At 36.4% G+C, this 27,864-nt stretch overlaps 1 long non-coding RNA gene across 1 annotated transcript in view; it reads left to right on the forward strand.

Moving 5' to 3' along the window:
• The window catches only part of LOC128651686 (uncharacterized), a 69,774-nt gene extending 42,939 nt beyond the window's left edge, over positions 1-26,835 (forward strand). Inside the window, exons 2-3 of the long non-coding RNA XR_008401162.1 lie at positions 22,987-23,188; positions 26,416-26,835. This is a non-coding gene — a long non-coding RNA (uncharacterized LOC128651686). The remainder of the gene's footprint in view (positions 1-22,986; positions 23,189-26,415) is intronic.
• The last annotated feature ends 1,029 nt before the right edge of the window (positions 26,836-27,864 follow it).

Genomic DNA, 27,864 nt, shown 5'->3' on the forward strand with positions numbered 1-27,864 from the left:
GGTGTACGTAGTAATGAAATTCATCCGTTGTTCGACCGGCTTGAGTGGTTTTGTTAGCAATGATTGTTGGCTGAGTGCTAATGCTTTATCACCTTGTTCTTTAATCAGCGATTCAGGATAGCCTCTGTCGATAAATTTTTGTGCCATTGCTTCTAGTTGAGCCTTCTTGTGGGTCTCCTCGGTGTTATTGCGTACAACACGCAGGAGTTGAGATGAGCTTACCCCCTTTTTTTGAAAGGATGGATGAAAACTATTATAGTGTAAAGTTGAGTTTTTGTCAGTAGGTTTGTTATATAGTGTTGTGAAGAGTCTAATGCCAGATGGTGTATCCTTCGTATAGATCTCAAGGTCCAAAAAATGGATACCATTGTCATTACAGTCCATCTTGAACCGTACAGTAGAATCAAGACTATTAAGATTATTAAACCAAGAGGTTAAAGACTCTTTGTCACCCCTCCATATCATGAAAACATCATCAATGTAGCGCTTGAAGAACCTGATGGAGCCCCGCTCAGCAAAAAAGATATGCTCCCGTTCATACATCGACATATATATATTTGCATAGGAAGGGGCCATGTTAGACCCCATGGCTGTTCCAAGTACTTGCAAATAAAAGGTGTTCTCAAATCGGAAGTAGTTTTTTGCTAAGCAGAGCTCCAAAAGCTCCAACAAGAACTCCACTGGTGGGCCACAGTAGTAAGAATTACCTGATAGGATTCTCCTGACCATCTCCATCCCATGTGAATGAGGGATAATGGTGTATAAATTCACAACATCCAATGTGACTAAAATGTCACCCACCTGTATATCATTCATCTGGGATAGAAGATGTATAAGTTCAGAAGAGTCCCTCAGGTAGGAATCAGTCGATTGGACAACAGGTTGCAGGAAGTGATCAATGTATTCAGCGAGAGGCTGGAGAAGCGAGCCCCTCGCCGATACTATTGGACGACCTGGTGGGTTAACCATACTCTTGTGTATTTTGGGCAATAAATACAAAATAGGACTAATAGGGTTCGCAACCGTTAGATAACCAAAGGTGTTCTCATCAATAAACCCTGCATCCAAAGACATACACAAGAGTTTGTCAACCTGTTCTTTAAATTTGGTGGTAGGATTAAATGTCAACTTTCGGTAGGTTATACCATCTTCTAATTGTCTGAGTGCTTCACATCTATACATATGATAATCTAATACCACAATGGCACCGCCCTTGTCGGCTTGTCTAATCACAATGGTGCTATCGTCAGTTAGAGTTTTTAAAGCACTTCTTTCCATTGTGGTGAGATTATCATATGTATTGTTCAAATGAGATTGACTCGCACTGATGTCCGTGTTGACCATACGTGTGAATGTTTTAATCGTTGGGTGAGTAATAGGAGGTTCAAAAGAGCTCCTAACTTTAAATGGTTTAGGTTCATACTCAACACTATTTTTAAAAAACTCTTTGAGTTTTAGTTGCCGTTGAAAACGGTGCAGATCAACACGGATATCAAGTAAATCAGTTTTTGGAGTAGGGATAAATGATAAACCCTTGTTAAGAAGTGAAAGCTCATCTCAACTCCTGCGTGTTGTACGCAATAACACCGAGGAGACCCACAAGAAGGCTCAACTAGAAGCAATGGCACAAAAATTTATCGACAGAGGCTATCCTGAATCGCTGATTAAAGAACAAGGTGATAAAGCATTAGCACTCAGCCAACAATCATTGCTAACAAAACCACTCAAGCCGGTCGAACAACGGATGAATTTCATTACTACGTACACCCCAGCTTCACGTAGAGTACAAGACATAATTAAGCAACACTGGCCGATTGTGTCAACTGACACCACATTACCATTTGGAGTAACACCGCCGCCAAGATTGGTGTATAAGAGGGCGCGCAATCTTCGTGATATACTGATGAAGACTGATCCCATTACTAGTTACCAAAGTCAAACTTGGTTACCCCCTAAGAAGAAGGGATGTTATAGATGTGGAAATTGCATCACTTGTAATGGAATGATCATTGGAAATAAGTTTCATCACCCACACACAAATCAAACCTTCCAGATACGTCATCGGCTCACTTGCACTTCGGATTATGTTATCTATGTGATCATTTGCCCATGTTCACTGTATTATGTGGGCAAAACAATCACATCATTTAGAGAGAGGTTGGCCAACCATAAGACAGCCATTCGATTGGCTTTGGAAAAAGGCACCTCTGACCAACCGGTGGCACGCCACTGTGCACAAGCTGGACATTCTATCTCTTCATTGAGGACCATTCTAATTGACCACGTACCGAAAAATAGACGTGGGGGAGATCGAGCCAAGGCTCTACTAAAAATGGAATCACGGTGGATCTACCGACTTGACACTATAGCACCTCGTGGCTTAAATATGTCCATTGACTATAGTTGCGTCTATAAATGACTGTGGGTCTCTTCTCATCTCATTATTGATGTTCCTACCATACCCTAGATACACGCTGCAAAATTTTGTATATATATTTTAGTTTTTCTCTTGTTAGTCACTATGTGCTTTTGATAAATATATGAATGATCTAAATTACTTTTAATTCCTAATTGGAATATACTAGTGGCATGACATAGCCCATTTAGGTAACAGATCTGATACTCATAACCATATAAGTGGCTAGCAATTAGTAAAACAACATGTTTTAAAATTGATATAAATAAGTTAATTTCACTGTCCAATCGGATGTAATTCACATTTTTTTTGTGTATCCTATAGTTATTCTGACCTGTTCTTGTCATTTACTAGGCATATGTCTATTAACATATGTTTATGGCATCGATCAATATTAGATCTTTAGTCTAATGAGGTGTGTAATGCGCTGTGTTGCCCTGGTGCCCATACATGAATGCGTTGACGTGTATACATTATTTCTCTTTAGTAGCGTGTTGTTCCGCTGTTCTAGCATATGTTGCTTGGGGTTACCATGACAACCAGTTCTGACGCCATGTCGTCACTGCGTACGCGCGCACTATTCCGTCAAGCGCGCATGCGCAGTAGCATTATACCCACGAGCAGGTTACCATGGACACGCATTTTGGCTTGCGGTCCAGGTTTGACACGCTTGACACACAGCTGTATCAATTAGCTTTGTATTTGGCGGTTTTTTATGTGGCTTTCCGATTGGTGGGTGGGGGTATATAAGGGTTTTTCTTGTGTATGTTGTAATATGCCTGATCTATCGTGATGAATTATTGCATGTGAACAAGGCTCCAGTGGGAGCTGAAACGTTATGCTTTGTATTAAAGGAAGGTGTGTTGCTTAAATCTCGTGTGCTGGCTTTTGTGGCGTGGGACTACAGGGATCAACACCAGGTCTTGTCTCTATGCTTCTACTTTTGTCTACATTTATCTTGGCCGTGCATTCGAGTGGTTGTTACATTGGTGAGTGCTGATCTTTCTTGTAAATATATATATATATATATATATATATAAAGAGAGAGAGAGCTTGGTCACCCAGCACTCCATCTTTAGTAATCCATAGATCACCTGGGTGCAAGCCAACAATTTTTCATGATATATAGTAATCTTGTAGAGATGGGCACTCACATGACTTATAATTAAAACAGTTCAAGCTTTATTGAAGAGTTATTCTAAACAATCAGTCAACGTTTCAGCCACATGTCAGGCTTTGTCAGGCTAAAATATACTTTTAAAAACTCCTTTTCTTTCATGTAATTGGCAAGAGTCCATGAGCTAGTGACATATGGGATATACAATCCTACCAGGAGGGGCAAAGTTTCCCAAACCTCAAAATGCCTATAAATACACCCCTCACCACACCCACAATTAATTTTTACAAAATTTGCCTCCTATGGAGGTGGTGAAGTAAGTTTGAGCTAAGATTTCTACGCTGACATGCGCTTCTCAGCATTGTTGAAGCCCGATTCCTCTCAGAGTACAGCGAATGTCAGAGGGACGTGAAGGGAGTATCACTTATTGAAAATGATGATTTCCCTAACGGGGGTCTGTTTCATGGGATCTCTGTTATCGGTCGTAGAGATTCATCTCCTACCTCCCTTTTCAGATCGACGACATACTATCAATTTACCATTACCATTACTGATAACTGTTTCTGTACTGGTTTGGCTATCTGCTATATGTGGATTGGTGTCTTTTGGTAAGTATGTTTTTTATTACTTAAGACACCTCAGCTATGGTTTGGCACTTTATGCATTTATATAAAGTTCTAAATATATGTATTGTACTTATATTTGCCATGAGTCAGGTTCATGTATTTCCTTCTGCAGACTGTCAGTTTCATATTTGGGTAATATAAACATCTTTTAAAGAAATTTTTTTCTTACCTGGGGTTTAGTCTTTTTTCAATTCACTACTTCTTGCAAATTGCGGGCAGCATTAGGCCCGCGGGTGCGTCAAATGCTAAACTTTATTGCGTCATTCTTGGCGCGGAAAAATACGTCTATGACGCAACTTCGTCATTTCCGGCGTCATACTTGACGTCGAGACCTTTCACACGGTTGCGTCATTAGTGACGCGAGTGTGTCATTTCCGGTTATTTTTTGGCGCCAAAAAGTTTACGTTACGTTGTGCGTCATACTTGGCGCCAAACGTTTTCATTATTTCAATACCCCATTGATGTTTGCCTCTTGATTTTTTCTCTATCAGAGGCCTATGCTATTTGCTTTTTTTCCCATTCCTGAAACTGTCATATAAGGAAATAGATAATTTTGCTTTATATGTTGTTTTTTCTCTTACATTTTGTAAGATGTCTCTATCTGATCCTGCCTCAGAAGTTTCTGGTGTAACATTGCTGCCTGACATCGGTCCTACCAAAGCTAAGTGTATTTGTTGTAAAATTGTTGAAATTATTAAGCCGAATGTCATTTGTAATAGTTGTCATGATAAACTTTTACATGCAGAAGGTGTATCTATCAGTAATAGTACATTGCCAGTTGTAGTTCCTTCAACTTCTAATGTGCATGATATACATGTAAATTTTAAAGAATTTGTTTCTGATTCTATTTTGAAGGCTGTGTCTGCATTTTCACCTTCTAATAAACGTAAAAGGTCTTTTAAAACTTCTTATTTAGTTGATGAAATTTCAAATGACCAACAACGTAATTTATCCTCTTCTGATGAGGATCTATCTGACACAGAAGATCCTTCCTCAGACATTGACACTGACAAATCTACTTATTTATTTAAAATAGAGTATATGCGTTCTTTATTTAAAGAAGTGTTAATTATTTTGGATATTGAGGTAACCAGTCCTATTGATGTTCAGTCTAATAAACGTTTAAATGCTGTTTTTAAACCTCCTGTGGTTTCTCCAGGGTTTTTTTCCTATTCCTGAGGCTATTTCTGATATGATTTCTAGGGAATGGAATAAGCCAGGTACTTCTTTTATTCCTTCTTCAAGGTTTAAAAAATTGTATCCTTTACCAGAAAAATCTATAGAGTTTTGGAAAAAAATCCCCAAAGTTGATGGGGCTATTTCTACTCTTGCTAAACGTAACACTATTCCTATGGAAGATAGCACTTCCTTTAAGGATCCTTTAGATAGGAAGCTTGAATCTTATCTAAGGAAGGCCTATTTATATTGAGGTCATCTTCTCAGACCTGCAATTTCTTTGGCTGATGTTGCCGCTGCATCAACCTTCTGGTTGGAGAATTTAGCGCAATAGGAATTGGATTCTGACTTATCTAGCATTATTAGCCTATTGCAATATGCTAATCATTTTATTTGTGATGCAATTTTTGATATTATCAAAATTGATGTTAGATCCATGTCTTTGAATGCTGATATGACATCTAAATCTAGATTACTATCTCTTTCTTTCCAATGTAATATTTTATTTGGTTATCAGTTGGATTCTATATTTCAACTATCACTGGGGAAAGGGAGTTTTCCTGCCTCAGGATTAATAACCTAAGGGTAAATCTAAGGCTTCTAACTGTTTTCGTTCCTCCCCCCAAGGAGTCTGCTTCCAATTGGAAGCCTTCCTCAATTGGAATAAATCCAAGCCATTTAGGAAACCAAAGTCAGCCCCTAAGTCCGCATGAAGGTGCGGCCCTCATTCCAGCTCAGCTGGTAGGGGGCAGATTAAGGTTTTTCAAGAGAGCATTGTCTCTCAAGGGTATCAAATAGGATTCAGAGTAAGACCTCCTGTGAGAAGATCTCTCACGTATCCCAGCAAATCCAGTAAAAGCTCAGGCTTTCCTGAAGTGTGTTTCAGACCTGGAGTCTTCAGGGGTAATTATGCCAGTTCCTCCTCAGGAACAAGGTTTGGGGTTTAATTCAAATCTATTCATTGTACCAAAGAAGAAAAATGTATTCAGACCAGTTCTGGATCTGAAAATTTTGAATCGTTATGTAAGAGTACCAACTTTCAAGATGGTGACTATAAGGACTATTCTGCCTTTTGTTCAGCAAGGACATTATATGTCCATAATAGACTTGCAGTATGCATACCTTCATATTCCGATTCATCCAGAACATTATCAGTTTCTGAGATTCTCTTTTCTAAACAAGCATTACCAATTTGTTGCTCTTCCATTTGGCCTAGCAACAGCACCAATAATCTTTCAAAGGTTCTGGGTGCCCTACTCTCTGTAATCAGAGAACAGGGTATTGCGATGTTTCCTTATTTGGACGATATCTTGGTACTAGCTCAGTCTTTGCGTACTGCAGAATCTCACATGAATCAACTAGTGTTGTTTCTTTGGAAACATGGTTGGAGGATCAATTTACCAAAAGTTTCTTAATTCCTCAGACAAGGGTCACCTTTTTAGGCTTCCAGATAGATTCAGTGTCCATGACTCTGTCTCTAACAGGCAAGAGACGTTTTTAATTGGTTGCAGCATGCCGGCACCTTCAGTCTCAGTCATTCCCTTCAGTGGCAAATGCATGGAAGTTTTTGGTCTCATGACTGCAGCATCGGACGAGATCCCCTTTGCTCGTTTTCACATGAGACCTCTACAGCTTTGTATGCTGAATCAATGTACGACACTCTCTGACATGGTGGATTGATCACCATCATTTAGTTCAAGGGGCTTCTTTTGTTCGGCCAACCTGGACTGTGATGACAACAGATGCGAGTCTTTCAGGTTGGGGAGCTGTTTGAGGATCTCTGAGAGCACAAGGGATTTGGAAATCTCAAGAGGCGAGATTACCAATAAATATTGTAGAACTCCATGCAATTCTCAGAGCTCTTCAGTTTTGGCCTCTGCTAAGAGAAAACCGTTCATTTGTTTTCAGACAGACAATATCACAACAATGACATATGTCAATCATCAGGGTGGGACTCACAGTCCCCAAGTTATGAAAGAAGTATCTTGGATACTTGTTTGGGTGGAATCCAGCTCTTGTCTAATCTCTGCGGTGCATATTCCAGGTGTAGACAATTGGGAGGATATCAGCCACCAGACTTTACATCCAGGGGAGTGGTCTCTCCATCCAGATGTGTTTTCTCAGATTGTTCAGTTGTGGGGTCTTCCAGAGATAGATCTCATGGCCTCTCATCTAAACAAGAAACTTCCCAGATACCTGTCCAGGTCCAGGGATGTTCAGGCGGAAGCAGTGGATGTGCTGACACTTCCTTGGTGTTATCATCCTGCTTACATTTTCCCGCCTCTAGTTCTCCTTCCAAGAGTGATCTCCAAAATCATCATGGAACAATCATTTGTGTTGCTGGTGGCTCCAGCATGGCCACACAGGTTTTGGTATACGGATCTGGTTTGGATGTCCAGTTGCCCGCCTTGGCCACTTCCGTTCGGCCAGACCTACTATCTCAAGGTCCGTTTTTCCATCAGGATCTCAAATCATTAAATTTGAAGGTATGGAAATTGAACGCTTAGTACTAAGTCATAGAGGTTTCTCTGACTCAGTGATTAATACTATGTTACAAGCTCGTAAATCTGTTTCTAAAAAGATTTATTATAGAGTTTGGAAGACTTACATTTCATGGTGTTCTTCTCATAAATTCTTCCTGCATTCTTTTAGAATTCCTAGAATTTTACAGTTTCTTCAGGACGGTTTGGATACGGGTTTGTCTGCAAGTTCCTTGAAAGGACAAATCTCCGCTCTTTCTGTTTTATTTCACAGAAAGATTGCTATACTTCCTGATATACACTGTTTTGTACAGGCTTTAGTTCTTATTAAGCCTGTTATTAAATCAATTTCTCCTCCTTCGAGTCTTAATTTGGTTCTGACGGCTTTACAGGTTCTTCCATTTGAATCTATGCATTCTTTGGACATTAAACTACTTTCTTGGAAAAGTGTTGTTCCTTTTGGCCATCTCTTCTGCTAGAAGAGTTTCTGAGTTATCTGCTTTTTCTTGTGAGTCTCCTTTTCTGATTTTTCATCAGGATAAGGCAGTTTTGTGGACTTCTTTTCAATTTTTACCTAAGGTTGTGAATTCTAACAACATTAGTAGAGAAAGTGTTGTCCCTTCCTTGTGTCCTATTCCTAAGAATTATTTGGAAAGATCTTTACATTCTTCGGATGTGGTAAGAGTTGTGAAATATTATGTGGAAGCTACTAAAGATTTCAGGAAGACTTCCAGTCTATTTGTTTTATTTTCTGGTCCTAGGAAAGGTAAGAAGGCTTCTGCTATTTCCTTGGCTTCTTGGTTGACACTTTTGATTCATCAAGCTTATTTTGAGTCGGGTCAGGCCCCACCTCAGAGAATTACAGCTCATTCTACTAGATCAGTCTCCACTTTGTGGGCTTTTAAGAATGAAGCTTCAGTTGATCAGATTTGCAAAGCAGCAACTTGGTCCTCTTATCATACATTTACTAAATTCTACCGTTTTGATCTATTTGCATCTTCGGAAGCAGTTTTTAGTAGAAAAGTTCTTCAGGCAGTTGTTTCAATTTGAGTCTTCTGCTTTTGATTTAAGTTTTTTCTTTCAAATGAAATAAACTTATATTTTTGGGTTGTGGATTAATTTTTTTCAGCAGATTATGGCTGTTTTTATTTTATTCCCTCCCTCTCTAGTGACTCTTGAGTAGAGATCCACATCTTGGGTATTCATATCCCATATGTCACTAGCTCATGGACTCTTGCCAATTACATGAAAGAAAACATAATTTATGTAAGAACTTACCTGATAAATTCATTTCTTTCATATTGGCAAGAGTCCATGAGGCCCACCCTTTTTATGGTGGTTATGATTTTTTGTATAAAGCACAATTATTTCCAAATTTCCTTTGTTGATGCTTTCTACTCCTTTCTTTATCACCCCATTGCTTGGCTATTCGTTAAACTGAATTGTGGGTGTGGTGAGGGGTGTATTTATAGGCATTTTGAGGTTTGGGAAACTTTACCCCTCCTGGTAGGATTGTATATCCCATATGTCACTAGCTCATGGACTCTTGCCAATATGAAAGAAATGAATTTATCAGGTAAGTTCTTACATAAATTATGTTTTTCATGAATTAATTAATTTATTTTTAGTTTGGGGATTGTGTGAAATAACACACACAGGCACATGTCAAATGCATTTTCCTTGTAGATTTCATAAATGTCTGGGGATTTAAATTTAACACTAATAGAATGACATTTGCATTACAACTGTCTTGATTAAAGGGACAGTCTACTACAGAATTTTTATTGTTTAAAAAGATAAATAATCCCTCATTACCCATTTCTCAGTTTTGCATAACCAACACTGTTATATTAATACACTTTTTACCTCTGTAATTACCTTGTATCTAAGCCTCTGCAGACTGCCTCCTTATTTCAGTTCTTTTGACAGACCTGAATTTTAGCCAATCAGTGCTGAATCATAGGTAACTCCACAGGCGTGAGCACAATGTTATCTATATGGCACACATGAACTAAATCCCTCTAGCTGTGGAAACCGGTCAAAATGCATTGAGATAAGAGGTGGTCTTCAAGGACTTCGAAATTAGCATATGAACATATCTAGATTTAGCTTTCAACAAAGAATACTGAGAGAGAACAAAGCACATTTGATGATAAAAGTAAGGTGGAAAGTTGTTTAAAATTGCATGTTCTATTGGCATCATTAAAGTTTAGTTATGACTAGACTGGTCCTTTAAAGGGACAGTTCACCAAAAAAAATTCTCCCTTTTAAATTGTTCCCAATGATCCATTTTACCTGCTAGAGTGTATTAAATTGTTTACAAGTAGCTCCTTTACCCCTATTTTGGCCTTTGAAATAGCTGATTTAGCTTGTGGTTTCCCAACCTATATTGAAAGTTTTGATACTGGAGTCTCAGCTATTGAATAGCCTAAGTAAACACAGCCAGCAGAAGAAATTAAACTCACAGTGGGGTACAGGATAGTAAAGTAATAAAATGATAATTTCCATTGTTCTCTCTATGTCTTGAGCTTTGGTTTTCCAGACATATATAAGATACAAGTGTGTGTACACAAAGTGATATCATAATGAGATATGATATTATCTGAAGCTTAATCCATTTTAAAAGGCTGTGGTTTAAAAGCACAAAACCAGCTACTTCATATACACAAATAAACCAAAATATGCAATTTATCATACATTTTATACTCTGCAGCTGGTATAACAAGTCATTGAAAATACATTAATATAAAACAATTTTACAGTGTACTCTCCCTTTAAGTAAATTAGATGAATAGGTCTTGAGGGCTCTAAGGGGTCAGATTTTAGGTGTCCTTCCATGTAGTGAATGAAAAAGATCTACAGCCCAAATAACTGAACAATACTGCTTGATGATGTCATCAGTGCTATATAAATGATGGTAATTGGGAAAAACAAAATAAAAAATGTTATGCCCACAAAATACCTTTTTATTTATAATATACTTTACATAAAAATGCTTAGGTAAAGAGGCGTCCTTCAACGGTTTTACAATCAGTTTGAGCTTACCTAGGTTTAGCTTTCAAAAAAGAATACCAAGGGAACAAAGCAAATTTGATGATAAAAGTAAATTGAAAAGTTGTTTAAAATTGCTGTGGCAGCATATAAACAAGTGAAAGTATGCTGAATGTGCATATCATATGGTAGCGTTTCTCATATTCTGTGTTTATGCAAGCTAAAGCTATTTTTCAAAAGTGTGTGTTCTTCTTAAAAAAACAAAACAAATTATAACTTGTGTTGGTAACTCACAGAAAAAGCATTGAAATATGAATTAGAAGTATTTTCCCTAATTTATCAGATATGTGCTAGAGGGGATGTGAAATGAAAGGGTCCCTTCTCAATACTCGGTGGGTATATCCCAAATTGAAGTCCTTCTGTTCCTCCATAGAAACTTACTTTAATATCCTACTGGGTCCCAATATAAAGGTGCAACTTGATCTTACTTTAGCACTATTAAACTTATTACCCAAGTTCCCTTGCAAACTTCATCTTAAACGGGTTCAAATAGCTCTAAACTCTACGAGATCCCTGATAGCTAGATTGTGAAAGTCACAGTCGGTTCCCACTATTAACATGTGGATAGAACACATGGAGCACTGGATGAATATGAACACTTTAAAGGGACAGTATACATCAATTTTCATTTAACTTAATGTAATACACATTACTATAAAGAATAATGTACACAGATACTGATATAAAAATGCAGTATAAAACCATTTAAAAACTTACTTAGAAGCTCCCAATCTAGTACTGTTGATGAGGTTAGTTTGGGACACCCACTGAAAGGGGCTGAAAGCAGACCCTTCCTCTGCATATGAAAAGACCCATGATACAAACAGAAGCAATCTGAAGTCTGTATAAATCAGAATACATCTAAAACTTTGGGACTTGGTTAGGAGTTATTATGTTATTTAAAGGGACAGTCAACACCAGAATTTTTGTTGTTTAATAAGATAGAAAATCCCTTTATTACCCATTCCCCAGTTTTTTGCGAAACTAACACTGTTATATTAATACACTTTTTACTTCTGTAACTAACTTATATCTAAGCATCTTCTGACCGCCCCTAATCACATGACTTTTAGTTATTTTGCATATAGTTGCATTTTAGCCAATTAGTGCAGTGTCTGCCACTAGCCACGGACGTGATCACAATGCTACCTATATGGCCTAAATGAGCTTGCTCTCCCCTGCTGTGAAAAGTAAATAAAATAGAGGCGGCCTTCAAGGGCTTAGAAATTATCATATGTGCCTCCCTAGGTTTGCTTTCAACTAGAATACCAAGAGAACAAAGCAAAATTGTTGATAAAAGTAAATTGGAAAGTTGTTTAAAATTACATGCCCTATTTGAAAAATGAAAGTTTTTTTTTGGACTTGACTGTCCCTTTAAAAATAAGTAAAACTTTATATTTTTACAATAAGCACCACCAGATGGGCTATATAAATGGATCACCTACAAAACATTTATGCAAAGAAAAATCTAGTGTACAATGTCCCTTTAAGAATAACAGACATATTTTACAATATCAAATTGTTTTGAGACTCCAGAAAAAAAGGCACTTGAATCACCACTAATACCTATCCCAGTGCTAGGACAAGATAACTAACAGTATTAGACAGTATGGGGATTCCCCCTAGTAGGCATAATTCATACTCTTTTACGCTATCTTCCCTCCTCCAGCTTTTCACCCATCTTTATTTTCCTGCCTGTTCTTTCCTCTTTATTCTGTATAACTTCCCTCATGGTCATGACATATTTGTTAAAATTATAATGTAGACTCATATATTATTTTCTACAGCTTACCTAGAATGCCTCAGGACTTGACCAGCGAGTTTTACCCTTATTACGGTTGTTTTTGATAATATTTCATTTCTTTGTACTTAACAGAACTCTCTACAATATAGCAATACATGTTAATATGTACCTGTTTTGTATCATTTAAATTGTTATTTTGTAATCCTTCCTTACGACTGGTTAGTACAGCACATTAAGAGCAGAAGAAGTAAATCTTAGAGTTCCTCAGAGATCAGTGCTGGAGCCTTTTTTTAAATAATTTTATTAGAATTTTTACAAGCTATGAAAGCTCTGTGGCAAAATGTATAGATTTTGTTGTTATTATATATATATATATATATATATATATATATATATATATATATATATATATATATATATATATATATATATATATATATATATATAATTATTGGGAAAATAACAAAGGACAAATAAAACTGCCCTGACCTTATATCATCAGACAATGACACTTAAGTGGCTACATTAATTTAATAACAAAATGTATATAGTTTATAATGTATTTTTCATTTAAATAAACTATTTGAAGTATTTTCACTCATCTTAATGTTTCAGGCTTTTCATTTAAAGTTATTACATAAAAATATACCTGCAATGCATTGTACAGTATGGCATTGTTGTATAGGAATAAATTAAGCTGGCTATATTTAAATTTACTTTTGCAGTTTGCAAAAGTTTTGCACAGTTTGCACTTTATCTAAAAGCATCTTTCTCATTGGTCCCTAATAGACATTACTAATGAGAAAAAGCTTAAAAATGTTTGCAAAGTGAAACGTGAAACAATAACAACTTTCAACTGATGCAGCTGTCGTCAAAAGTTCCATTCCCGTTATTCCGTGTGTCTTCTTCTACTAGACGATAGTTAGCATGCAGCATTCGTATACGCAATTCAAAAAATGTGTTATTTATCATGGCAACCGCATCAAATTATGCACAATGATTCTCCAGCCCTGAAATGCCTGAAAGAGAGAGATGTTTTATAAATATTAACATTTGGAGGTTTGAAAAAAAAAAAGCAGTTTGAACATGCAAATTATGTGTCCAAAGAAAATAAACTATTTGTGTTTAATACCTCAAGGCCTTTAAGTAAATAATAATGCCATATGGTATCATACAAGGAAATCACAGAATAAAGTAAATGTATCTTTTTACAAAATCACATTTAGTTGTCTTATTTTATAAGACACAAGATCAAAAGGAATTTAATTATAGTTAGGGGCATAATTTCTTTCATGATTCATATTTTTAGTTCTCTTGGTGTCTTTTGTTGAAAAGCAGGGACATAAGCACGTGTCTGGAGCACTATGGAACCGGTTTTACCAGAATGTTATCCATTTGCAAGACCACTAGATGGCAGTACTATATCCTGCTATGTAGTGCTCTGAACACCTACCTAGGTGTCTCTTCAACAAAGAATATCATAAGAACAAAGCAAATTTCATAATAAAAGTAAATTGGAAAGAATTTTTTTTTTATTGTATGCTCTGTCTGAATCACAAAAGAAATGGTTTTTGGTTTTCATATCCCTTTAACATTTTGAGATTGTCATATAGAATGTTTAATTACATAGTAAAACAATATATTCTATTTTATTTTAGGACTGGAGCACAGCTAGTTGAAATAAACCTGCCAGTGTCTAAAAAAAATATCTCAATGTCTTCAAGATATTCCAGTTCTATTGGATCTTTACATTTGTATTTAATTAACTTGAGTGATTAATGTTTATTGTTATGTTATGTTAACATCCACTACTTTTTCAAACAGGGAAAATATTTACTAAACATTAGTTTATAACACAATAGGGTATTTTCTAATCAACTAAGTACCATTGACTACAGAAGACAAGAACTGCATAACAAACAGATACTGCGTATAATAAAAAGACTGTTAGATTTTTTTTCTGACCAGTTTAAAAATTGACTTAAATTTGCTGGCCCCCTGTATTATGTGACATCCATCAGCCAATGACAGACTCATATACTCATACACTGTGAACTCCTGCAGAACTCAGTAGTGCCTCAGAAAGTGTCCATATAAAAAGACTGGGCACAATCTGATAATAAAAGTAAGTTGGAAAGCCTCTTAAAACTACACACTCTATTGGAATTCTAAAAGTTTAATTTTGAATTCAGTGTCCCTTTATTAGGCACGTCCTCATTTGGCATGTCCTCATTAGGCACGTCCTCATTTGTGTGTCAGTTAATGACCAAGGACGTGCCTCTGGGGTTTGAAGCGCTGGAAGCGATCGTGATCACTGCCAGATGCTTTCAGGGTATTGCAGTGATGCCTCGATATTGAGGCATTACTGCAATACTCTTTTTACCCACCGATGCAGAGAGGGCCACTCTGTGGCCCTCTCTGCATCGGCCATTGATGGTGCCGATTGTTGGTGGGTGGGAGCAGCAGCAGGGAGGCGGGTGGGCTGCCCATCGGTGGTTTATTTCCTTTTAGTGTCTGCTCCGAGTGTGCGGGGCGGGGGGGCGGGAGTGCACGCATTTGAATGCATGAGAAGGAGGGAGTGGGACGGGGGAATCCAATGTTGGGCAAGGGATCTGGGAGGGGGAGGAGGGAGGGTATTGAGGGGGGGCAGCTACACTACAGAAAATTGGGGATTTTACTTATTTATGTAAAAAAAGCATATTTTTTTAACAAATTGGATACTGGCAGACAGCTGCCAGTACCCAATATGGCAGGAACTAGGTAGAGGGGGTAGGGTTAGAGAGCTTTTTGGGGGGGGAATCAGGGAGATTGAGGGCTAAGGGGGATCCAACACTGCAGAATAACTATATATAAAAAAGTCTTTTATTTTAGTACTGGCAGACTTTCTGTCAGTACTTAAGATGGCGGTGACAATTGTGAGGTAGGGGAGGGTAAAGAGCTGTTTGATGAGGGTTAGGGAGGGATCAGGGGGTGGGATGTGTCAGGTGGGAGGCTTATTTCTACACTAAGGCTAAAATTAACCCTACAAGCTACCTAACTAACCCCTTAACTGCTGGGCATGTGTGGTGAGCAGCAGCATTTAGCGGCCTTCTAATTACCAAAAAGCAATGCCAAAGCCATATTTTTCTGCTATTTCTGAACAAAGGGGATCCCAGAGAAGCATTTACAACAATTTGTGCCATAATTGCACAAGCTGTTTGTAAATAATTTCAGTGAGAAACCTAAAGTTAGTGAAAAAGTAAACCCTTTTTTTTTATCGCATTTGGCGGTAAAATGGTGGCATGAAATATACCAAAATGGGCCTAGATCAATACTTTGGGTTGTCTACTACACTAAAGCTAAAATTAACCCTACAATCTCCCTAATTAACCCCTTCACTGCTGGGCATAATACACATTTGGTGCACAGCGGAATTTAGCTGCCTTCTAATTAGCAAAAAGCAATGCCAAAGCCATATATGTCTTCTATTTCTTAACAAAGGGGATACCAGAGAAGCATTTACAACCATTTGTGCCATAATTGCACAAGCTGTTTGTAAATAATTTCAGTGAGAAACCTAAAATTGTGAAAAAGTTTGTTAAAAAGTGAACAATTTTTTTTATTTGATCGCATTTGGCGGTGAAATGGTGGCATGAAATATACTAAAATGGGCCTAGATCAATACTTTGGGTTGTCTACTAAAAATATATATATATATATATATACATGTAAAGGGTTATTCAGGGATTCCTGACAGATATCAGTGTTCCAATGTAACTATCGCTATTTTTTTTTTTTTTTTTTAAATGGTTTGGAAATAGCAAAGTGCTACTTATACTTATTGCCCTATAACTTTCAATAAAAGGAAAGAACATGTAAACATTGGGTATTTCTAAACTCATGACAAACATTTAGAAACTATTTAGCATGGGTATTTTTTGGTGATTGTAGATTTGTAACAGATTTTGGGGGTCAAAGTTAGAAAAAGTGTGTTTTTTCCATTTTTTCATCATATTTTATCATTTTTTATAGTAAATTATAAGATATGATGAAAATAATGGTATATTAGAAAGTCCATTTAATGGCAAGAAAAACAGTATATAATATGTGTGGGTACATTAAATGAATTAGAGGAAAATTACAGCTAAACACAAACATCGCAAAAATGTAAAAATAGCCTTGGTCCCAAACTGTCAACAAGACAGAAATGTAAACATAGCCCTGGTCCCAAACTGTCAACAAATGGAAAAGTGCTCTGGTCACTAAGGGGTTAAGGTATTCAAAGAGCATTTGTATTTTTACACATTTTAACATTTTATAGCAGCACATGATGATATCAGAAGTGATATATTAAGTTGAATGCATCATATCCCTTTAACAAACCACTTTTTTTTTTTTTAACAAAAATGATATCCAATTTATACAGATGTCTTCAATCTGCTTACAAGGACAAATCTAAATGTTCAATTTTTTTATTTTACTCCTACAACAATTTTTCTTTTTGTTGACAGTGCATAATTTTATTTTATCATGATGTCTAAAAAGTTTTCTTATAATCAAGAATTAAAGTCTAAAATGCTACCAGTAAACAACTTTCTGTGTATTGTTATTGTATCCTTCTTGGGAAGCTTTTTGCATTAGACTAAATGTAATCAGTGCTTACAAAATGTTTATCTGAGAGGGAAAACAGAATAATTTATCACTAACTCAACAATGCTTATTTGTGTTGTAAAGAGTGATAAACGTATTTATTTTATTCTGTGCCTCTGAATAATGAGTATAATGGCTTAATGTGCTTCTTTTGACCGCATTTTATTGTGTCCTGATAAAATCTGAAGTGCTGTGGTGATTTATAAAACAGAGAACAACAAGAAAACAAATAGAAAAGGATTAATGCTTTTTTAAGATCTACACTGTGGAAAGCACTAGGCATTTTGACTTACACAGTGTCAAAAAAATCCGGTTTGTCAGAATCCTTAGAAATGAATATTCTGGGAAATACGTTTCCCCGCATATTCTTCTTCTGCACTATTCAGTAATACTGAATATTCGTGGAACATTTACATTAGTTTTTGTTAAACAAATGTAAATATTCCTTTGCTACAGGTGAAAAAGTTTGCATGTAGCAGTATATTTACCTTAAAGGGACACTATACCCAAACATTTTCTTTCATGATTAAGGTAGAGAATACAATTTTAAACAACATTCTAATTTACTTCTATTACCTAATTTGCTTCATTCTTTAGATATATTTTAATGAAGAAATAGTGCAGCTACCAATCAGCAGCTAGAAAAGAATATCAAGAGAACGAAGCAAAATAGATAATAGAAGTAAATTAGAAAGTTGTTTATAATTGTATGCTCTTTCTAAATCAAGAAAGAAAAAATTTGGGTTTTGTGTCCCTTTAAGTGCAGGGGTGGGTAATTATCGGCCCTACAGATGTTATGGACTACATCTCCCATAATGCTCTTTCAGCCATAATGCTGGCAAAGCATCATGGGAGATGCAGTCCATAACATCTGGAAGGCCGATAGTTACCCACCCCTGCTCTAGTGGATCCCAGGACCTTCTTGTTTAACTGAGGATATGGATCTGCCATGCTAAACCTCCTATTATCACAGCTCGGGGCTCTTTGAAGAAGGATCAGGGCAAGCGCGCCTCTCCAGCACACTAGAGGTATTTAACCCCTTAAAGACAATTTAATGAAAACTAATAAATACTGACAAATTTCGTCAGTATTTTTTCGTTTCCTTTAAATTTCGTTGGTGCATTCATTTGGATTTTCATTTCACAAAAACAAAACGAATATCCATTTTTTAACAAAACAAATGCACATCTCTACTAGATTTTCAGGCAAATCATTCATCATTGGAAAAGAAAAAAAATTAGTTTTATCCAAGATTAAAGGGACAGTATACTGTAAAATAGTTTTACCCTTAATGTTTTACAATTGCTTTTTTTACCAACTGCAGAGTAAAAAATGTCTGAAAATTAGCCTTTTAAGGCTTATTTGTGTATATTAAAGCTCTGATTTTTTGTTTTGAAGCCACAACCTAATAAAATGGGTTGAGCTTGTAGGTTTAATCAGATCTCATTACTGTATCACATTGTGCATATATACCTGCTTCTTTATCTTATATCTGTCCTTAAAACAATCACCAGTACTTTGAGAGAACAATGGAAAATCAACATTGTATTACCTTATCTCTGCTATATCCGACTGGGAGTGTAATTTCTTCTGCTGGCTGTGTTTACAAAGCTTATCTATAGCTGGTACGCGCGGCCACAAACTTTCAGAATAGGTGGGGATACCACATGCTAAATCAACTATTTCAAATGCCAATATAAGGGTAAAGGAGCTACTTGTAAACAATTTAATACACTCCAGCAGGTAAAGTGGATCATTGGGAACAAATTAAAGGGGAGAAATTTTTTGAGTAAACTGTCCCTTTAATTCATGGGGTCACTCAGCTTGGCCGAATTTTGACAACATTGTTAGTTTGTTAATGAAAATTCATTAGCCCCTTATTTCCTAAGGGGGATTTCTTCAGGACAGCAGAGGATTAGAACAGCAGCTAGTAGCTAATGATACTGCTACAAATCAGCAGCAGCATAAAAAAAGTTTAAAGCTTAAAAAGCTTTAGGAATCAATCAATGGACAATGAAATTGCTAGATATAGTTTTAACAGTTTTAATAGTAATAGCAAAGGAAATATTTTTTTTGTTACATCATTCATTTCTTTGTTTATTCATTAAAGATGCTATTCCTTTTCTTTTTTTTAAACGGATGCAAAGAATAAACCAAAATTAGTGTTTTAATTCACCTATATCCAAATGCACATCTAGAAAGCACTTAAAACATGATATCAACATGTAAACCATAAAACCTAGATGCAATAGGAGAGTGATGAAATTACTATTTTATAGGTACTAGATATATTGCTGTGGTCAGGGATGTTACACGGGGACTATTAGGCTCAGAAGCCCAAATTATTCTCCAGTATAGACTTGAGTCACCTCAAGGATTCCCTGGAACAAAATTCTATCTAGGGTGAATGTGAAATTGTCAGTTTATAAGTTTGAATGTTACAGTATATATTTGTTAGTGTGTGAGCATAAATACGTAGGGCTGTGAACATTTATCAACATATAACAATCACCTGTATCAATAATCCCATGCTATACAACGTATAGGAGTAAATGTAAGCAGCATGACTAAGGGGCACTCTCTGAAGCATAACCAAGAGAAAAGACCTAAAAAGGATGAAATCAAGTTAAGAGCCTATGAGAAGAGCTTTGAACTGCAGTCTTAGATATTTTTTTAACTCAAATGATCATTAGCAACGTTTTCACCGTAAAGATTTTAATATAATACAGATATGGATCCCCTTTTAATTGTCCATAGTGTTACTAGGCTATTCCTTACAGAGCAAAATGATGCAAGTTCACGAGAACATTAACAATATCTGGATTTAAAACTGAGCTTGTAATACCTTAAAACGTGCTTATAGAGGTAGATAGGGAAACATTTCCTGAGAGCAGCCTCTTATCATCCAGAGCTTTTAAAGGGACAGTCAACTCCAAAATTGTTATTGTTTAAAAAGATAGATAATCCCTAATTATTACCCATTACCCAGTTTTGCACAACCAACACTGTTATATTAATATACTTTTTACCTCTGTGATAACTTTGTATCTAAGCCCGCTGATCACATTAATTTTTATTTATTATATATTGACTTGCATTTTAGCCAATAAGTGCTGTGTTGTACACAGCTTCACAGGCGTGAGCACAATGTTATCTATATGGCCCACATGAACTAGCAGTCTCCTGTTGTGAAAAGCAAATAAAAAAAGCATGTGATAACGGGATGTCTGTAGTGGCATAGAAACAGGCAGAAATTAAGAGGTTTGAATGTTATAAAGTATATTATTATATCAATGTTGGTTGTGTAAAGCTGGAGAATGGGTACTAAAGGTGTTATCTATCTTTTTAAACAATTACAATTTTGGTGTTGACTGTCCCTTTAAGAAAGAAGAGTTCCAAAGACAGTATATAAAACTAGTTGTCCTATATAACATTCATTAACCTAATAGCAGATATACTTTTGGCTAGGGGCAATGAGGTGTCTGGAAAAGGCAGACGATGTGCGAAAATGTAATTAGTTCAAGGATAGCAAAATAGTACAATATATAAAAACACAGAAACAACTATCTGATCTGAGGTTTCCTGTGGACATGGGGCTGACACATTACAGTGCTGTACACCTTATCTGAGGTCTGATATGTGTATGTAACTGACAATGCCTGTAGAGAATTGGATCTAATGTCCACCTACCACCTGCTGGTTGTCATACATTTTGTGGATAACAGATTGTTCCTCTAGGCATTTAGCATTTAGTATTATGCTAAAAACTACAGTTTATCTGAACTTGTATTTATTATGGCTCACTCAAAAGTTTCTCTACTCTCTACAACCAGTGATTTCAGTTTACCAGCTTCTTGATTGAAGCACGTCACAAACTTAAATGTGATGCTAAATATTTTCAAAATTCCATTTTGGTGATATTGGAGGTATAAATTGTTGTTAATATATGTAAAAAATGTGTGTTATTGCTACCAGGACACATGGAAAGTCCCCATATTTTTGCTATTGTTTATTCTTCTAGCAGCTGTTGCTTTCATAATAAACTCCTAAAATACTTTAAAAGAGTGAGAAAAAAGGCTTAACTAGCTTTATATACATATATATTTGATTATATGTGTATATATGTCTGTAAATACATATACAGTATACACATATAAATACATTAATACATATGTATATGTAGTTTTTAAACTTTCAAGCGCTCCTTAAAGACTCTACTGTTCAGGGATGCATATAATATACTCATTTTCCTATCTTAGTTCCTCTCCTCCTTTAGTTATCCCCTTGAACCCCCTTAGCATGTAAACCAATGAGTCTAGCTGCTTTGCAGATCACCTACATGAGAGATGATTTACAACAGAGATACTCTTGGCAGGGCCCTCTATCCCTTTGTCATCCTAACTGTCACCTTGCATATTAAAGACCCATGTCTTTAGCGCTGCGGAACCTGTTCGCGATCTACAAATAACTGATAATAATATTAAAGGTACATGAAACCCAAAATTTTTCTTTCATGATTCAGATAGAGAATACAATTTTAAACAACTTTCTAATTTACTTCTATTATCTAATTTGCTTTATTCTCTTGGTATCATTTGTTGAAGGAGCAGCAATTCACTACTAGTTTCTAACTGAACACATGGGTGAGCCAATCACATTCAATATATATATAATTATATGCAGCCACCAATCAACTGCTAGAACCTAGTTTCTCTGCTGCTCATGAACTTGCCTAGATAAACCTTTCAGCAAATGATAACAAGAGAAGGAAGCAAATTAAATAATAGAAGTAAACTGGAAAGTTGTTTAAAATTGTATTCTCTGAATCATGAAAGACAATTTTTGGGTTTCATGTCCCTTTAATATAAAAAATAATAATGTATGTATCTCTATGTTAAAGCCCTTCTGCTGCTTCTTTTTTTTTTCTAACACCTGAGCCCTTATAACATTTATGTGTAATATTTTTTGAGAATCATTTTTATTAGTCAGTGCTATTATGGGTGTAGTTGTACTTTGTAATGTATTTTTGATGTGTTTTGTGACACTTTTTATTTTTGGAAAACAAGTTAAAGGGACAGTCTACCATAGAATTGTTTTTGTTTTAAAAGATAGATAATCCCTTTATTACCCATTCCCCAGATTTGCACAACCAACACAGTAATATTTATATACCTTTTACCTCTGTGATTACCTTGTATCTAGGAGCCTTCTTCCAGCCCCCTGATCACATGACTGTGACTGTTTATTATCTATTGTCTTAAATTTAGCATTGTTTTGTGCTAAATCTTAAATAACCCCTGTGCCTCAACACAGTGTTATCTATATGGCCCATGTGTACTTTCTGTCTCTTTGTGTTGAAAAGAGATTTAAAAAGCATGTGATATGAGGCAGCCCTCAAAGGCTTAGAAATTAGCATATGAGCCTATCTATGTTTAGTTTAAACTAAGAATACCAAGAGAAAAAAGCAAATTTGATGATAAAAGTAAATTGGAAAGTCAATTAAAATTAAAAGTCCTATCTGAATAATTAAAGTTTAATTTATACTAGACTGTCCCTTTAACCACAGCTCTGAAATCCCAGTAAGGATTCAAGTGTAAACTGCTAATATCAACTCAATTAAAAAGGAGCGCAAATGATTGCAAAAACCCTTGTGAAATTGTTTGCGCTCCACTTGTAATCTAGCCCATAGTAATTTACACATAAGAGTACAATAATTAAATGGTCTAACACAGCACATTATTTTGCAGCTTTTTAATCTCTAAAATTGGCCTGTTGTGATCGCAATAGTTAGAGCAGCCGCTCCAACCACACTAGTCAGCAAGCAACTCAGCACACAATCCAAGACTCACATTGATGACGTCAGACACCACCACGAACCCGAAGCAGCAACAACGATGCCAATGCACAGGGGTAGGGTGCAATACCAGGAATGCAGCAAACCAACTGCAGGTAAGTACCAATAGTAGAAAAAGTCCAGCAGCACAGCAGTGAAATTGAAAGAAGAGAGGTTTATTCAACAAAACGGTACAAACATGGACAAATCGTCTGACGCGTTTTGCGCCCCCTAGTGGCGCTTCCTCATAAAATTCCTCTAAAATTGCCCACAGGGGGTATCTGTTGTGATACCCAGTGGCGTCACTAGGGTTGGTGTCACCCGGTGCGGTAAGTTATGGTGTCACCCCCCCCCCATCCAGTAATGTGTTTTTTTTACTGCAAGAAGAGAATTTTATAGAAAAGGCAAACTTCTCTAATGAACAGAAAGCAGACACACAAAAACACAAAAACACAGGCACACACACATACAAACACTCAGAGACACACACTAACACTCGGAAACACACTCAGAGACACACACAAAAACACACACACAAAAACACTCGGACACACACACAAAAACACTCAGACACACACAAACACTTAGACACACACACACACAAACACTCAGACACACACAAACACTTAGACACACACACACAAAAACACTCAGACACACACACAAAAACACTCAGGCACACACACAGAAATATTCAGGCACACACACAGAAACACTCAGACACACACACAGAAACACACACACAAAAACACTCAGACACACAGAAACACTCAGGCACACACACAAAAACACTCAGGCACACACACACACAAACACTCAGACACATGAAACACTCAGGCACACACACAAAAACACTCAGGCACACACACAAAAACACTCAGGCACACACACACAAACACTCAGTCACACACACACACATACAAACACTCACAGACACACACACAAAAACACTCAGACAAACACACAGAAACCGTGCAAAATAAATTAGTAAAGAAAAGGTTTAGGCGTGCAAACTATGAAAATTCTGCTCTCTGACTCTGTTCCAAGTCTGTCAGTGCACTGCCCCGCACAGTGTGCCTACCGTTTCTTATGGCCAATCACCTCTGCACTCTGCCCACCCCAGACCCCTGCCCGCCCTCCCCTCTTACCTCTTCAGTGTACACTTAGTGTACCGTAACCATACCGGTCTGGTGGGCATCATACGTGGCTCCTTCACTTTAGAGACAGTGTCAGACAGTCATGCAGTCAGGTGCCAGGCATCCCCCTCATGATTTCCCGGTTCCCATTTAGAGAGACAGCACAGCAGTAAGTGACTCCACTGCTCCACACATCACTGAGCAGGAGGAGCAAAGTACAAACAAGCAAAAGCAGCCGGGAAAACTATTTGTGGAAATTATGTGTGTCTACAACTTCCTCAGTCCCACTAATGTTCACAACTGCTTACCCCTCTAATAAAAAAAATCTATGCATCTCTACATTGCATTTCTTTGAATTTCAATAAAATTTCAACAACAAAAAAAAAACAAAATTTAAATTACATCAAATTAAAATAAGTGGATTTTTAAAGTTACACTGTCTGTAAATTAACGGGTGCAGACAATTAATAAGACTTGGTAGCAGTGTTTCCAATTTCCTAAACCTGCTATTTGACAATTTCCTAAACCTGCAATTTTTGAACATAAAAGCAACAGATTTTTATTTAAAGGACCACTCAATGCAGTAGAATTACATAATTAACATGTACACAATAAAAAGACAATGCAATAGCACTTACTCTGAATTTCAAAATAGCAGTAGGTTTTTTTTTGTTTCAAATTTATTTTTCATCCAATTTGCAAGGCCCCTGTATCATGTGACAGACATCAGCCAATCACAGACTAGTATACGTATACCCTGTGAGCTTGTGCATATCCTCAGTAGGATATTTTTCCACAGAAAGTGTGAATATAAAGAAACTGTAAAAATGTAATAATGGAAAGTGCCTTAAAATGCTACTCTTTCTGAATCAGAAAACTTTATTTTGACGTGAGTGTCCCTTTAATGCCTTTTTAAATTTTAAATCTCCTACATCATTTTAATTCTAGACTCTAGCGGTATATACACATCAGTGAGTTCTAAGGACTTCAATAATTTGAGCTGTACCACAAATCTAATATATAAAATATAGCCTGTCTATACAGACGTTAGGTCCAGTATTAACAGAATCATCGTTTTAAGATTTTTCCCATATTAGTAGTTGGCAATCTTAAAATTACCAGCCACCAGACTGAAAACATAAGAAGTAAATTAGTTTCCACTGAACAAACACAGTTAGTTGCAGGATGTCCAATAGAGGTAATCACAGCTATTCATCATAGAAAATAATAAGAAAGTAATGAGAATGGCAGCCTGTTAATATAGTAGTATATAGACAGGGACCTCATGACTCCTGGGAACAGTTTCAGTGTTTGAAACCCAACAAAAATCCGCCTCCACAAACATTACTATATATAGTTATAGGCAGCTATGAGGATGCTATAAATGTACTGGAAGAGATCACGACTTCATATTACATTTTCAGGAGGGCCTCGATTGAGAACGTATTTTCCAGCTATTAAACTGTTTTAATAATAAAGAAAAACTGAGATAAGCCTAATGTTTCCAAGTGCAAAAAGAAGGCACAATGAATCACAGAATCCTTATGGAAAGTGTTCCAGTTATAAAATGAATCACTGCTGAGACACTGCTTTACATGCATCGCATTCCAGGCTATATTATTGGTCAACTAAATTTAGTATTAGACCATAATTGTTGGTGATCAATGAAATTAAGTGTATGACTTCCTGATTTAAATAAATGAAATATTAAGGGATTATTGCTACCAGAACTAAGTGCACATATAATTCAATTTATCTTTTAAGCACAGTTATAAAAACATTGTGACTGATATATTTTAATGCATAGCTCTAAAAGGACCATGTTACTCGTGTATCTGTCATTGAACTTTCTGATTTTCCAGTTTCATTTATAAAACATTTTTTTAAAAAAAACAACAACTCAATTCTAAAAGTTGCAATACTGCAAATTTGTGTAGAAGAAATTATGATAGCCGTCCTAAAACCAAGGAAAGGTGCAGAGTAATGTGATAATTAACAAACAGTATCACAAATTTTACACAACTGTTTACAATCATTTTGGTAGCTTTAATGGATAAAAAAAACTGTATTGGAACAATCTATACATAAGATGTGCATGGGAAAAAAAATATATAGACCCAATAATTCATCAGGATTTTCTTTCTTCTGTGACACCTCAGGTAACTTAACAAGTACCAGTTTTGCCTGAATTTTGTTATTTCCTACAGGGTAACATTTCCACAGGAGCAGCTGGGTACCCAGAACACTAGAGGAGTTCCAGGACATGCAGGGCAGCAAATGGCTTGCTGGACATCCTGGAATATGACAAGTCACAACGAGGTGTAGGGGTGGGTCTAATATAATGGACAGGAGGACACAGCATAAAACTGTTATCTGAAAAAGTAACAAATTGAAGCAGCAGCAGTGATAGAAATGAGTCGGTGGACATCCACCTCAGCAAAGGAGCCTTGGGACAAAGTATTATTTTCACAAGTTGGAGCAGCAGCACAAATTGGCAAGAGGGTGTATGGGCACCCAAGAAAGCACAGAAGCCATGGCACATGGTAATAACACAACAGCTTTTGGAATATGGAGATTAACACTTTATTGGGCACACCTGCACCATATGTGATATGGGCACTAGGCCAGTCACAGCCACTAAAAGTATTAGAAAACACTGAGCCGTGTGTTATTTAAACTACTGTCCTGTAATGTTGTGCTACAGTTGATTTATAACCAGACAACAACTTTTGGAATATAGAGATTGCCACTTTATTAGGCACACTTTGTCCAGCGGCAGCATGGGAACTGGCTAGGCAAACCCACTAAAACAACAAATGAAAAATATTGTTAAATGTTATTAAATAATGGTAAAGTTGATAGAAGTTACAGCTATAACATTTGGAATATAAATTGAATACTGCCAATTTTTGGACACACTTGCACCTACTGCAATGTTAACAGTTGACACTAGCAGGTCAGTCACACAAAGGTACCTAAACTAGTGTGGATGAATTATTTGTAGCCTACAAATAATAGGTAAAGAAAAATACAGCACAATTCTGTAGGCACAATGGGTTTGATTTATAGCTAGATACCACTTTTGGACTTTAGTGATTGGCAATCTACTGGACACATCTGTGCAGCTGCAGTGTGGGCACATACAGAACTTTATAGTCTGTAACCTTTTTGAAAAAATTGAGAGGCTATTTTCTCATCATGGTGTAAACCGTATTACTTTGCATTTTTTTGATTTACAGTGTGAAAAAAACTTTAAAAATCCAGTTATTTTAATTTGATATAAGTTGCGAGCACTTTCTTACTACGAGAAAATATACTTAATTCATTAAGCAAACATGGTCAGATTATCCATAATAAAATAGCATTAATATTGTTTAACAAATCTCAGAGTTGTTTCTGAATATGAGAGGTTCATTTTAAACATATTCATTTTTATTAACACGATACACTGTTAACAATTAGCAGTCTAAACAATTCAAATGCAAAATACAAATACAGAGCTATATACAATATGGATAACACTTTCCTGTAGGAAGATGTAGCCTGCCAAGGTCTCTCCCTAGACCAGTGATGGTGAACCTTGGTACTCCAGATGCTTCAGAACTACATTTCCCATAATGCTTTGGCACTCTGCAGTCCAGTTGAGCATCATGGGA

The sequence above is a fragment of the Bombina bombina genome, chromosome 3, assembly GCF_027579735.1.
Source record: "Bombina bombina isolate aBomBom1 chromosome 3, aBomBom1.pri, whole genome shotgun sequence".
In the NCBI taxonomy this organism is placed as follows: domain Eukaryota; kingdom Metazoa; phylum Chordata; class Amphibia; order Anura; family Bombinatoridae; genus Bombina; species Bombina bombina.